Genomic DNA, 15,101 nt, shown 5'->3' with positions numbered 1-15,101 from the left:
GAGCCAGCTCGTGGAGAAATGGCTGATTCCAGGACTGGGATAGGGACCACGTAAGATGAGCCCAAAGCATCTTGTAGTGCCAGAGATCAAGGAAGTGCTCAAAACCAAAAGCACGTTGGGGATTCCCTGGTAGTGCAGTGGTTAAGAATCCGCCTGCCAACACAGGGGACACAGGTTCGAGCCCTGGTCCAGGAAGATCCCACATGCCACGGAGCAGCTAAGCCCGTGCGCCACAACTACTGAAGCCTGTGCGCCTATGGCTTGTGCTCTGCAACAAGAGAAGCCACTGTAATGAGAAGCCCGCTCACTGCAACAAAGAGTAGCCCCCTGCTCACGGCAACTAGAGAAAGCCCGTGCACAGCAACAAAGACCCAACGCGGCCAAAAATAAATAAATAAAATAAATTTTTAAAAATTAGAAAAAGAAGAGATGGAAGATGTATTTAAAACCAAAAGCACAATGATGGGAGTGTGTCACAGGGACACAGGTGCCGATGCAAAGAGTTGCTGCATACGGCCTAAGTTGGAAAAACGTGAAAAACAAAATTTTTAAAAATGTATTGCCTTAAAACCCCAAATATGATGAAATAAACAAGTAAATAAATAAATGGGGAAGAAGAAACAAGCCACCCATTCAGAAGAATTCCAAGTAACTAATGTAGGTACCTCACCCTCCAGGAAGTGGGGGCATCTCTCTCCACCCCTAAAACGTGGGCTCCGCAGAATGTGTGCTGTGCAGTGCCTTCCTTCCCAAGAGAACAGTATAGAAAGGGGGGAACCAAGGAACCTCACAGGGGAGAAACCTCAGCCAGGAGATCAAGGTCAATCTCAACAGTGTTAAGTCACACTGATGGTGTGTGTGTCCTTCATATGATGTGATGATAATGACACTTTACCTCCGTGGCTTTTCTCCCCCAAACCCAAATGTCTAATCATGAGAAAAACAGGCATATCCCAATTGGGAACATTCTCTAAGATACCTGACCATCATTCCTCACAATATCAAGGTCATTAAATATAAGGAAAGTCTGAGAAACTTTCACAGCAAAAGGGAGCCTAAGGAAACATAGTGACTGAATGTAGTGTGGTATCCTGGATGGGATACTGGAACAGAAAAAGGACATTAGGTAAAAATTAAGGAAATCTCAAAAGTACAGACTTTAGTTAATAATAATAATAATGTATCAGCGTTGGTTCACTAGTGGTGACAAATGCCCTATACTCATGTGAACTGTTAACAGGGAAAGTGGGTATGGGATATATGAAAACTCTGTATTACCTTCACATTATTTTTCTGTAAAACTAAAACTATTCAAATAGGATTTCTGGTTTCTGATCTGATACATAAGGAGCTTAGAAGTTGTGACGTCTGTCCTCACAAGAAAAAAAACTGAGAAAACTGAAAATCAAGAGCTCTTCCCGGATCCATCAGAGAATTAAGGCCACAGGGCAAACTACTGTCCCCCATCCGGAGAGACGGACAGGCAGAAACAGAGAAGCACGGCTTAGCTGGTGCTGAAGCTCACAACTGCAGCCAGTTTTTGTAGGAACACTTTAAACTGCAATCGACGAACTGCTGGAGGCTCAGTGTAGCCTAGTATGAGAGTTAAAAAAACTCCAGAGGAGCTGCGTTTTCCATAACTTTTGTGACGTTTACCTCCAGAAGTCCCACCAGATTCTCACTGTGAAGAAGAATCCCTTTGGTTCTGCAGAAGGTGCTGGGGGCGGGGATGGTGGGGTGGTAACCTTCTGAAATACACCAGAGTGCTCTGCCCTCAAGGGAAACTGTTTTCCCAGAATCTAACCACTTTGGGTTTTACCAAAGCCCAACTGTTCGGGGGCAGGGGAGTGGAATGCCCCCTGCAGGTTTCACTAAGAGACTGAGACCTAATCACAGGCCTACAGACCCTCCAACACACACATCCCACCACCACGCCAACAGGGCTCCTGCAAGACAACGGGACTGCAGCTAAAGGAAGCGCGAGCCTCAGGCTCTATTTAAGAAGCTTCTGGGAAAACCCAAAGACAATAGCGGAAACACAAACAAGGGCACTTGAGGACATTTTTTCCGCTGACACCACAGCCAGGGCAATTGTAGCCTATATGGTAGCCAGATAAGTATAAAACTGCATGCTAAAAGCCTATCTACTTCAGCTCCATTCACATGACACACCATCTTTCAACAAAAATTACAATGCATGCTAAAAGGCAAAAAACAGTCTGAGACTATTCTAAAATGAAAAAAGCTGAAAAAAGGAAATCCAGTGCCTCCACACCCTGCACCCCTGCCCCCTCCTCCCCCACTGTCTACATGCTCAAAAAACAAAAAAAATGAGCAAGAAGAACTCAAGAAAGAGACGAGAGAAACAAAAACAGTAGAAGAAAAACAGTAGTAGAAAGTCCCAGTAGAGGAAACAAAAGTAGCATGAAGACAATAAAAACACAGGTTAGCCTATGGCATATAGAGCAGAGAAAATAACAAGGCAAAATGAAAAATGCTAAGGGAAATAAAACGTGACCCAAGAGGTTTATAAGTAACAGAGAAATGTCTTTAAAGTGTGCAGTCCACAGGCAGACGTTCTCAAGCGCATAAGAACTCAGGTAAAACACATCAAGGTGAACCTTTCAAAAACGTACAGGATGACCAAAAATATCCAACCAAGAGACAGCACGATACAAGGATCTCAGGAACGAAGAAACCACTGTAAATACCACCTCTACTTAAACCCACAACTAGGACAGAATTATGCATAATTTATGTATAAAAAAGGAAACTACACATAATTTATGTATAAAAGAATGTGCTATATCGTGACTTTATAAAATATAATTTTTAAAATTGGGTAGGTGGGAGTAAATAAAATGTGATAATCTTAGCTTTGTTATGAGTCAATTATTGTTTTAATTTAATTTTTTTATACAGGTTCTTATTAGTTATCTATTTTATACATTAGTGTATAAAATATTATACACATTTTATTATACACTAATATTATACACTAACTTATACATAATAGTGTATAAAATATTATACATTAATATACATACATATTAGTGTCAACCCCCATCTCCAGATTCAACCCACCACCACCCCACCCCCGATTTTGACCGTTTGGTTAATAAGTCTGTTCTCTACATCTTTGTCTCTATTTCTGCCTTGCAAACTGGTTCATCTGCACCATTTTTCTAGATTCCACATATATGTGTTAATATACGATATTTGTTTTTCTCTTTCTGATTTACTTCACTCTGTATGGCAGTCTCTAGGTCCATCCATGTCTCTACAAATGACCCAGTTTGGTTCCTCTTTACGGCTGAGTAATATTCCATTGTATATATGTACCACATCTTCTTTAATCATTCGTCTGTCGACAGGCATTTAGGTTGCTTCCATGACCTGGCTATTGTAAATAGTGCTGCAATGAACACAGGGGTGCATGTGTCTTTTTAAATTATGGCTTTCTCTGGTATATGCCCAGTACTGGGACTCGTAGGTCATAAGGTAATTCTATTTTTAGTTTTCTAAGGAACCTCCATACTGTTCTCCATAGTGGCTGTATCAATTTACATTCCCACCAACAGTGTAAGAGGGTTCCCTTTTCTCCACATCCTCTCCAGCATTTGTTGTTTGTGGATTTTCTGATGATGCCCACTCTAACTGGTGTGAGGTGATACCTCATTGTAGTTTTGATTTGCTTTTCTCTAATGATTAGTGATGCTGAGCAGCTTTTCATGTGCCTCGTGGCCATCGGTATGTCTTCTTTAGAGAAACGTCTATTTAAGTTTTCTACCCATTTTTGGATTGCGGTGTTCGTTTCTTTAATATTGAGCTTCATGAGCTGTTTATATATTTTGGAGATTAATCCTTCATCCGTTGATTTGTTTGCAAATATTTTCTCCCATTCTGAGGATTGTCTTTTCATCTTGTTCATAGTCTCCTTTGCTGCGAAAAAGCTTCTAAGTTTCATTAAGTCCCATTTGTTTGTTCTGTTTTGTTTTTATTTCCAATACTCTAGGAAGTGAGTCAAAAAAGATCCTGCTGTGACTTATGTCAAAGTGTGTTCTTCCTATGTTTTCCTCTAAGAGTTTTATGGTGTCCGGTCTTACATTTAGGTCTTTAATATATTTTGCGATTATTTTTGTGTATGGTGTTAGGGAGTGTTCTAATTTCATTCTTTTACATGTAGCACTCCAGCTTTCCCAGCACCATTTATTGAAAAGACTGTCTTTTCTCCATTGTATATCCTTGCCTCCTTTGTCATAGATTAGTTGACCACAGGTGCGTGGGTTTATCTCTAGGCTTTCTCTCCTGTTCCACTGACTTATATTTCTGTTTTTGTGCCAGTACCACACTGTCTTGATTACTGTGGCTTTGCAGTATAGCCTGAAGTCAGGGAGGCTGATTCCTCCAGCTCCGTCTTTTTTCCCTCAAGACTGCTTTGGCTATTCAGGGTCTTTCTTTTGTGCCTCCATACATATTTTAAAAGTTTTTGTTCTAGTTCTGTAAAAACTACCATTGGTAATCTGATAGGGATTGCACTGAATCTGTAGATTACTAGGAGTAGTACAGTTATTTTCACAATATTGATTCTTTCAATCCAAGAACATGGTATCTCTCCATCTGTTTGTGTCATCTTTGATTTCTTTCATCAGTGTCTTAAAGTTTTCTGAGTACAGGTCTTTTACCTCCTTAGGTAGGTTTATTCCGAGGTATTTTATTCTTTTTGTTGCAGTGGTGAATGGGATTGTTTCCTTAATTTCTCTTTCTGACTTTTCATTGTTAGTGTATAGGAATGCAAGAGATTTCTGTGCATTAATTTTGTATCCTGCAACTTTACCAAATTCATTGATTAGTTCTAGTAGTTTTCTGGTGGCATTTTTAGGATTCTCTATGTAGAGTATCATGTCAACTGTAAATAGTGACAGTTTTACTTCTTCTTTTCCATTTTGTATTCCTTTTATTTCTTTTTCTTCTCTAATTGCCATGGCTAGGACTTCCAAAACTATGTTGAATAAGAGTGGCAAGAGTGGACATCCTTGTCTTGTTCCTGATCTTAGAGGAAATGCTTTCAGTCTTTCACCACTGAAAATGTTTGCTGTAGCTTTGCCATATATGGCCTGTATTATGTTGAGGTAGGTTCCCTCTATGCCCACTTTCCAGAGAGTTTTTATCATAAATGGATGTTGAATTTTGTCAAAAGCTTTTTCTGCGTCTATTAAAATGATCATATGGTGTTTTTGTTTTTTTTTTGAAGTATGCGGGCCTCTCACTGTGTTGCCCCTCCCATTGCGGAGCACAGGATCTGGACGCACAGGCTCAGCGGCCATGGCTCACGGGCCTAGCTGCTCCATGGCATGTGGGATGTTCCCAGACCGGGCCACGAACCCGTGTCCCCGGCATCAGAGGCGGACTTTCAACCACTGCGCCACCAGGGAAGCCCGATCATATGGTTTTTATTCTTTAATTTGTTAATATGGTGTATCACACTGATTGATTTCAGTACATTGAAGAATCCTTGCATCTCTGGGATAAATCCGACTTGATCATGGTGTATGATCCATTTAATGTACTGTTGGATTGTTTGCTAGTATTTTATTGAGGATTTTTGCATCTATATTCATCAGTGACATTGGTCTGTAATTCCTTTTTTTGTAGTATCTTTGTCTGGTTTTGCTATCAGGGTGATGGTGGCCTCATAGAATGAGTTTGGGAGTGTTCCTTCCTCTGCAATATTTTGGAAGAGTTTGAGAAGGATGGGTGTTAGCTCTTCTCTGTTTGATAGAATGCACCTGTGAAGCCATCTGATCCTGGACTTTTGTTTGTTGGAAGATTTTTAAGCACAGTTTCAATTTCATTACTTGTGACTGGTCTGTTCATATTTTCTATTTCTTGCTGGTTCAGTCTTGGAAGGTTATACCTTTCTAAGAATTTGTCCATTTCTTCCAGGTTGTCCATTTTATTGGCATAGAGTTGCTTGTAGTAGTCTCTTAGGATGCTTTCTATTTCTGCAGTGTCTGTTGTAACTTCTCCCTTTTCATTTCTAATTTTATTGCTGAGTCCTCTCCCTCTTTTTCTTGATAAGTCTGGCTAATGGTTTATGAATTTTGTTTATCTTCTCAAAGAACCAGCTTTTAGTTTTACTGATCTCTGCTACTGTTTTCTTTGTTTCTATTTCATTTATTTCTGCTCTGATCTTTATGATTTCTTTCCTTCTGCTAACTTTGGGTTTTGTTTGTTCTTCTTTCTCCAGTTCCTTTAGGTGTAAGGTTAGATTGTTTATTTGAGATTTTTCTTGTTTCTTGAGGTGGGCTTGTATAGCTATAAACTTCCCTCTTAGAACTGCTTTTGCTGCATCCCATAGGTTTTGGATCATCGTGTTTTCATTGTCATTTGTCTCCAGGTATTTTTTGATTTCCTCTTTGATTTCTTCAGTGATCTCTTGGTTATTTAGTAACGTATTGTTTAGCCTCCATGTGTTTGTTCCTTTTTTTTCTCTGTAATTCATTTCTAATCTCATAGCGTTGCGGTCAGAAAAGATGCTTGATATGATTTCAAATTTCTTAAATTTACTGAGGCTTGATTTGTGACCCAAGATGGGATCTATCCTGGAAAATGTCCCCTGCGCACTTGAGAAGAAAGTGTAATCTGCTGTTTTTGGATGGAATGTCCTATAAATAGCAATTAAATCTATCTGGTCTATTGCGTCATTTAAAGCTTGCGTTTCCTTATTAATTTTCATTTTGGATGATCTGTCCATTGGTGTAAGTGAGGTGTTAAAGTCCCCCACTATTACTGTGTCACTGTTGATTTCCTCTTTTATAGTTGTTAGCATTTGCCTTATGTACTGAGGTGCTCCTATGTTGGGTGCATATATATTTATAATTGTTATATCTTCTTGGACTGATCCCTTGATCATTATGTAGTGTCCCTCCTTGTCTCTTGTAACATTATTTTAAACTGTATTTTATCTGATATGAGTATTGCTACTCCAGCTTACTTTTTATTTCCTTTTGCATGGAATATCTTTTTCCATCCCCTCACTCTCAGTCTGAATGTTTTCCTAGGTCTGAAGTGGGTCTCTTGTAGACAGCATATAGATGGGTCTTGTTTTTGTATCCATTCAGCAAGCCTGCGTCTTTTGGTTGGTGCATTTAATCCATTCGCATTTAAGGTGATTATCAATATGTATGTTCCTATGACCATTTTCTTAATTGTTTTGGATTTGTTTTTGTAGGTCCTTTTCTTCTCTTGTGTTTCCCACTTAGAGAAGTTCCTTTAGCATTTGTTGTAGAGTTGGTTTGGTGGTGCTGAATTCTCTTAACTTTTGCTTGCCTGTAAAGCTTTAGATTTCTCCATCGAATCTGAATGAGATCCTTGCTGGGTAATCTTGGTTGTTGGTTTTTCCCTTTCATCACTTTCAATATATCATGCCACTCCGTTCTGTCTTGTAGCATTTCTGCTGAGAAATCAGCTGTTAACCTTATGGGAGTTCCCTTTTCCCTTGTTGCTTTTAATAATTTTTCTTTGTCTTTAATTTTTGTCAGTTTGATTACTATGTGTCTCAGTGTGTTTCTCCTTGGGTTTATCCGGCCTGGGAAGCTCTGAGCTTCCTGGACTTGGGTGGCTATTTCCTTTCCCATGTTAGGGAAGTTTTTGATTATAATCTCTTCAAATATTTTCTTGGGTCCTCTCTCTCTGTCTTCCAGGACCCCTATAATGCGAATGCTGGTGCGTTTAATGTTGTCCCAGAGGTCTCTTAGGATGTCTTCAATTCTTTTCACTCTTTTTTCTTTATTCTGTTCCACGGCAGTGAATTCCACCACTCTGTCTTCCAGGTCACTTATCCATTCTTCTGCTTCAGTTTTTCTGCTATTGATTCCTTCTCGTGTATTTTTCATTTCAGTTATTTTGTTGTTCACCTCTGTTTGCTTGTTCTTTAATTCTTCCATGTGTTTGTTCTTGAATTCTTCTAGGTCTTTGTTAAACATTTCTTGAATCCTCTCGATCTTTGCCTCCATTCTTTTTCCGAGGTCCTGGATCATCTTCATTATCATTTTTCTGAATTCTTTTTCTGTAAGGTTGCCTATCTCCACTTCATTTAGTTGTTTTTCTGGGGTTTTATCCTGTTCCTTCATCTGGTACCTAGTCTTCTGCCTTTTCGTTTTGTCTATCTTTCTGTGAATGTGGTTTTCATTCCACAGGCTGCAGAATTGTAATTCTTCTTGCTTCTGCTGTCTGCCCTCTGGTGGATAAGGCTATCTAAAAGGCTTGTGCAAGCTTCCTGCTGGGAGGGACTGGTGGTGGGCAGAGCTTAGTAAAACTTTAATCCACTTGTCTGCTGATGGGTGGAGCTCAGTCTCCTCCCTGTTGGTTGTTTGACCTGAGGCGACTCAGCACTGGACGCTACAGGCTCTTTGGTGGGGCTAATTTCGGACTCCGGGAGTGCTCAAGCCAAGGAGTACTTCCCAGAATTTCTGCTGCCAGTGTACTTGTCCCAGCAGTGAGCCACAGCCACCCCCCACCTCTGCAAATCCCGCTAGCCTTCAACGTCTGATTCTCTGGGAATTCCTCCTCCTGTTGCCAGACGCCCTCTCGGGTTGGGAAGCCTGATGTGGGGCTCAGAACCTTTACTCCAGTGGGTGGACTTCTGTGGTATAATTGTTCTCCAGTTTGTGAGTCACCCACTCAGCAGTTATGGAATTTGATTTCATCGTGATTTCGCCCCTCCTATCATCTCATTGCAGCTTCTCCTTTGTCATTGGATGTGGGGTATCTTTTTTGGTGAGTTCCAATGTCTTCCTGTCGATGATTTTTTAGCAGTTAGCTGTGATTCCGGTGCTCTCACAAGAGGCAATGAGTGCACGTCCTTCTACTCCACCATCTTGAACCTGCCCATCTCAATTGATCATTTAGAAGAGCGAAACAACACTGATAATTTATAAAATGGAAACGCACCACATGAAAAGTAGCAACTACTGTTTTAATGGTTTTTATAATCTTTCTTAATGTCACATATATTTTAGAGGCTGTGGTGGAGAAAAATTTAATTTGAATTTCATCAATTTCTTCAGTTTTACTTGATTTTCTTTCACTTCCATTAAATTCAAGTAAAATTAAATTTAATGTCTGTAATTAAAAATAGCATATCGTTTGAACCCAATGTTATAAAGTTATTTCATTCTTTCTTCCTGTTCTTGTTTGTCTCATTTTAATTTCTTTGTATCACTCTACATATCCATCCTGTTATCTGTGCCTATTTATTTAAGTACTTAAAGTAATGTTCATTAAATGGTAATTTAATTATATTTAGAGAATGATTTTGAATAATCTGTTGCTTCTTATATTATGTGGAACTTGTATAAATGAGCATGCATCATTTTTATAGAAACAATAAAAAGTGATTATCTTTTTTACATATTTAATGGAACAGTTAAATTAACACCATATGGCTTTTTCTTTTAATAACCTGGGATTTGGGGCAATCAGATTTCAAGTCTCAGCTCAGCAAGGAGGTGGTTGTATAATATCTCTAGTTCTTAGTTTCATCGTCTGTTAAAAATGAAGGAGTTGAACTGAGATATTTCCATTTCCAGCTCTGAAATTTTGTATCTCAGGTACTGATGATTAAAATCTCTCTATGTTGAGTTCCAAGTAGCACTTTAGATACCATGGAGGTATTTTACCTATTAACTTGGCTATATTGCTTTTGAGGAGTGTACCTTTCTTCCCATAAAATCTTCACAGCATTCTTATTTGAAGTAAGGGAAACGTGTACAGGGAAAATAGAGCCCAATATAATAATGAAATGTTACTTTTCAAAGGTTGTAGAATAGAAAAAGGGCAGAAACAAACGGGAATGCAGTATTCATGAGAAAACCCATAAAACTGTACCACTTCCTGCTATAACCATTATCCTTACAGCAGGAGTGGGAAATGATGCAAAGACAATTGAGCTCTTATGGGAAAACTGTACATTAAAGTTAAAAATGACTGAGGTCAAATATATTGGATATTTGTAAGAGACGTGCTAGGCCTAGACAACACTGGAAGAAAACTGAACAACAGCCCTATGGCTTACTTTGTGTAATTATGAAATTTGATTATGCTGAGTAAAACATAGGAAACAAATGAGAATTAAAATAGCACATTTCTTTGGCCTAAGTGAAATCATGACAAGCTTATTCTGCAATTCAATAAAGAAAACATATTCTAAAGATAAAAGGACTTAAACAGAAGCCATTAAAAAAATGAAATCAGTAATTTTGAGGCTCACTGATTTCCCATGAAATTTGTCTTGCCCTTCTTTGCTGCTTGTGGAGTCTAAAAATCCAAGTGATCAACTTTATTTTGCATGTTCGAGAAACAAGCCCATAACTTTCAGGCTGAACAATAGCTCTATATGAAGAATTATCAATGGAGTAAGAAAAGACAGTGGCTCCTTATAGAACTAGCTAGCCAGTTTACGGAATTATTTGTGAATCTCAGTTTTGGGAAAATAAAAGCATTGAGTATCCATTTATTCATCAAGTTGGCTAGCTATATGTATATGTATAGATATTAGAAATACAGTCAGCATTCTCTGTTGCTTTGTAATATTTCTTAATGATCTTAATGACCTCAGAGTGAAATTTTCATCTACAAGCTGGCTTCTCCCTTTCTGATTCCCAGTGAACTGACACAGCCTGATTTCTTCTAAGAGTCACCACACTCAAATCCTGACTTCAATATTTATTACGTTAGAATAAGATAGGTCGGCCAGTCTGCTGCCATCAAAGAGACAAATTAAATGTAATGGAAAAGTCTGCTTTTATTAAAAGTCTTTTTCTCTTAGCCAAGTTCACTTTTTAGGTTAGCCAGGTGGTCCTGACGGCAACAGACAGCATAGGTTTTGATATATGGCATCGTTGTTCCTTTGTATATAAATAATGGCAGCCCTAATATAGAAAAGAAATTAAAGTGAGCAATAAAAAGTCTTGCCTATCTTTTATGATTTTACAACAATTAAGCAGCTAACACTGGATTGTAAATCACTGAAGGGAAACTGAGAACAACTGAGAACAACAACAGTAATAAAGTATGGAATCTTTACTAATGAAAGGAAAGTATCTGACTTTTGTTACCACCTAATAAAAGTGCACTTTATTGTCATTCCTCATTCACTAGGCATTTTCTTTACTCCTGTTAATATTTGGCTACCTAACCAGTATCCAGTTTTTAAAGATTAGCGAGAAAAATTCTATACGGCAAATCTATATGGTCAAATCAGCTTTAACCTGTCTTTTTCCAGTAGACGTACCTACCTGACAACAGCCAGCATCTGAAACACCCACGCTCTACAGGTTTGTGGTTGTAAATTTCAGTCACTCCAGCTTTTGAGGAATACAAATAATGAAAACTCATCAAAGGGCTGCCATAACTCTCCCAGCTGACGAGATGGAAGCATTTCTGACTACTCAAAATTAATAGTAGCTCCCAAGGCCTTATAAGAACAGCTGTCACTGAGAAATATGCTCACAAACAAATAAGTAATTCTCCCAGTTTGATTTGTTAGAGGCATGAAGCGGCAACTCTTCAGGGCAACCTATGGGTTATCAAAGGAGCAATGAGCTCCCGTAGACCTTTGATATGGTAATGTGAGCGTACCATGCACTATTTATGAGCACGTGCTATGTGCCTCGCCCAGAGCCTGGTACATTCTAGACTCTCATTAAGGATCTGCTCAATGAACAAGGCAGAATCCTTTGCTGGTGGTCCACATGGAACAGCCAGCAATTATAATTAGGACATTCCACCAACAGAAGCTGCTGTCCTGTCATCACTGAAGTGCTAAAACTTGGCGAGATCCTAGGTACAAAACCACATTTGGAAATGTATCAATACTTAGGACTGCCCTGACTTTGTTATATTTGGTATAAAATACAAAATAAAATAAAATCCCACTCCTCCCAAAGCCAGTATCAATTTTATTTAGGTATGAGCCAATGAAGACAGATTTGAGAACTTTAATAGATGTCCCAACAATTTTTCAAAGTGAGAAACATTTCAGATCTGTGAGAATTTCATATTGCATTTTTATGAATAATTATGCAGTTGAATTAACTCAAATGCTTGTATTTTCCATCCGTTACTGTGATGCTAAATTGTCCCTTTCAGGGACTGAGACGTGACAGGAACCTGTCATTGCCATGACATTCAATAGAAGGAACCCCATTTCTAGTTTTCATCCATGGGGTCTCGCTATGTAACAGATTTTTCTAGGGAAGAGATTTTCTTCTTTCTGGGCTCATCTGGACAACTCTGAAAACTTCCCCTTCTTGAGTGAACATGGTCATGGAGACTCAGGAGAAAGAAGAAGGACTAGGGGTCAGGAGACATGAACCTTGCCTGGGCCACAAGTCTTGATGTGACTTTGAACAAAACTCTCCCTGGGGATCTGATTCCTCATTTCTAAAATGAAAAACCGGACTACCCAATCTTTAAGGCCCCTTGGAGTACTTGATTGTCTCATAATGTGCAAGTGGTTCCAGCCCACTGTTACAGAAGTTTCCCTGCTGGTTGGAGAGGAAAGCCTGGTACAAGTCTATGTTTCACAGCCTTTGGTGATCAAAGAGGCAATCAACATGTTTTCATTGTCTAGGTTTAAATGTGCCTGTCATTAATTTTGACAAGATTATTTGTCACTGGAAATCACCTTTTAGATTTGGTGATCTGTAACAATGACTGTAATAATGAAAAATCAATAATGCTCCCAAAGTGGATGCGAAAGAAATGACAGGCAGCATCTTAACCAATGGTCCAGAGAGCATCATTTGGGGAATATTTTTTTCCCTAACTACACACACTCTCAGATCCCATGTCAGACTTCCTGAATTAGAATTTCCTAGTTTGGGTCCTGGATCCACATGTCCCAGAAAAGCTTCCCAGCTAATTGGTGCCTTTTGCTCCCCAACCCACCTTTGAAAGAAGTGATTTAAATACTGATTATCTATCAGGTAGAGAGAATCATACGACACAAGCCATACAGTGAGGTAAGTGGGCCTCTGATAACGTACCAGGTCAGGAAGCTGGCAGCATTCTATTTTTGCCTACATAGCTGTGTGCTATTTAAAAATTCAAGGAGGCTGAGCGCTTGGCGCGGCTGAATTTATCTAAGGTTTACTGAATGCTCCCTGTGGCTGTGGTTGGTAGCATTATAATTTGGGTGGTGGGTAGATTTGCAATTTTTATATTAAATTTGGAATGCTGGTTATAAAACTGTTTAGAATGTATTTCAGTGATGGATGGTAAATGGCTGTCTAAGACAAATGCAAGGCCAATAGCCAGTTTCTTTTCTTTCCCTTTTTTGGTGCTACTTTGGGAAAATTACTTGGGAAATAAAGAAGGCTAAAAATGGTTCTATCAGTACAAACTGAAAGTTCATATACAAACTACATAAGCTCTTGCCCTAATCGTTTTCTTCTCTCCCAATGGTATTTACTGGGCACCCAGACACTGCCAGATGTGAGACTGAACAGTTGCTCTAACACAGCAATCTTTCATGTTTTACTCGAAGCCTCTGAAAATATTTTTCTCCCTTAGCTCCGTAACAGGGAGAAAGGAGCCCCCCTGGGGATATGGCTGATGGAGGCTGATCCTGTCTGACACTTAGGGACCCTGAAGACTCACTGTGATAACTCAGTTATGATGCAGACAGGCAACACACCTGTCCCAGTAACTTAGGCTCTCACCACACATGGGCAGTCAAGTTCCCTTAGCATTTATTTAGATTGTACATTTTAATACATAAAATATCCCATTTTCATGGTTCATCCTCCTGCCTCTGGGCAGAAGCACAAACCTGCTTCAGAATCACTATTAGCTAAGATTATAAAAGGGCCCTCAACAATCGACTCCAATGCGTAACTGCTTCCACTGTGAGATGATTCTCCGGAGCCCATTAGGCTCCAGCACTCAGGAGGGAAGGCTCCTTGTTAACTGTACTAAAAAAAAGTCCTCTACAAATCAGACAGGGCTTAGCATCTCTGGACCTCCTAGAAGGAGCAGCTCTCTCAGTGACCCTCTGATCTTCCAGCCCCATGTCCTACCACTTCATGAAATACATTCAGAGCCCACCAGACCACTCATCCAAAAGGGGAGAAGGGGATAGGACACTAGGTCTTCACTATTCGTTCATTCTACTGGTTGAAAGGGGATGTGGTTTTAAAATAGTCCTTTCTCTTCAGCTTCTTGATGAGCTATGTTTTTGTCCTCACTGACTCTCAGACTATGACCTGGATCTACAGGTAAACTTCATGGACACTAGACATCAATAGTAACTCTGCCTCATCCGTAGAGAAAGGAGAAGACGACACTTACTGGGGCTCTGTTTCTGGGCACATAACTTGATTGATATTTAAAAGGATTATACTGATTTTAATAGAGTGGAAAATGCATAGTTTTCATACAGATAAAGATCACTGCGGCAATGGTTTGCATGACCAAATTTCAAAGGCATGCTCTCCAGCAGATGCGGCACAATACTTTGTGGCTACTTTCAATAACATATTTCATCTGAGGCTCTCACAATCTTTTGCAAACTAGCTGTGGCATGATCCTTTTACAGATGGGGAGTCTGAAAACACAGGGTTTAATCTGATGAAGATTCCACACAAGGTCAGCGAACGGGCACAGAGAAGGAAAGCCAGGAGGAGCTATTATCTTGCACAACACATGTCAGCGTATAAAGAGGACAAACTAATTCAAAACAGGAGACGAAGCTATTTAGAATCCAGAAAAAAATGCTAAGCTGAAAGAACATAAATAAATAAAAATAAAACAATTTTAAAAACCTTGAATAATGCAGCACCTCTAGTGAGAGCTCAACCCACTCACACAGTGAATCTGGAAATAGAACGAGCACAACGCTTACATATGAGCCCAGTCACCGCGGGCAATCTGTTCTTCTTCCAGTATTATTCAGGACAGATAATTTAGTTTCCTTTTTTTATTCTGAAATTTGTCACCATACAAAATAATGCATTAAATTTTTCTTTGATTTCTGCTTTTTCCCTATCTTCAATCCCCACACCCCAGAGTTTCAGAGAATCCACTGACTTCTCATC

General features: G+C 39.3%; 1 protein-coding gene across 7 annotated transcripts in view; it reads right to left on the bottom strand.

Moving 5' to 3' along the window:
* LOC101321628 (kinesin-like protein KIF16B) overlaps positions 1-15,101 on the bottom strand; it is a 278,548-nt gene that overhangs the window by 47,008 nt on the left and 216,439 nt on the right. The window contains exon 25 of one of the 7 annotated variants that reach the window (XR_012326205.1): positions 11,301-11,369. The exons of the other annotated variants lie outside the window; for them this stretch is intronic. The gene's annotated coding sequence lies outside the window, so the exon portion shown is untranslated. The remainder of the gene's footprint in view (positions 1-11,300; positions 11,370-15,101) is intronic. 7 annotated transcript variants of the gene reach the window in all.

The sequence above is a fragment of the Tursiops truncatus genome, chromosome 15 (assembly GCF_011762595.2).
Source record: "Tursiops truncatus isolate mTurTru1 chromosome 15, mTurTru1.mat.Y, whole genome shotgun sequence".
Classification (NCBI taxonomy): Eukaryota; Metazoa; Chordata; class Mammalia; order Artiodactyla; family Delphinidae; genus Tursiops; species Tursiops truncatus.
The sequence above is the reverse complement of the archived record's forward strand: the minus strand, read 5'-3'. Positions and strand labels throughout refer to the sequence as shown.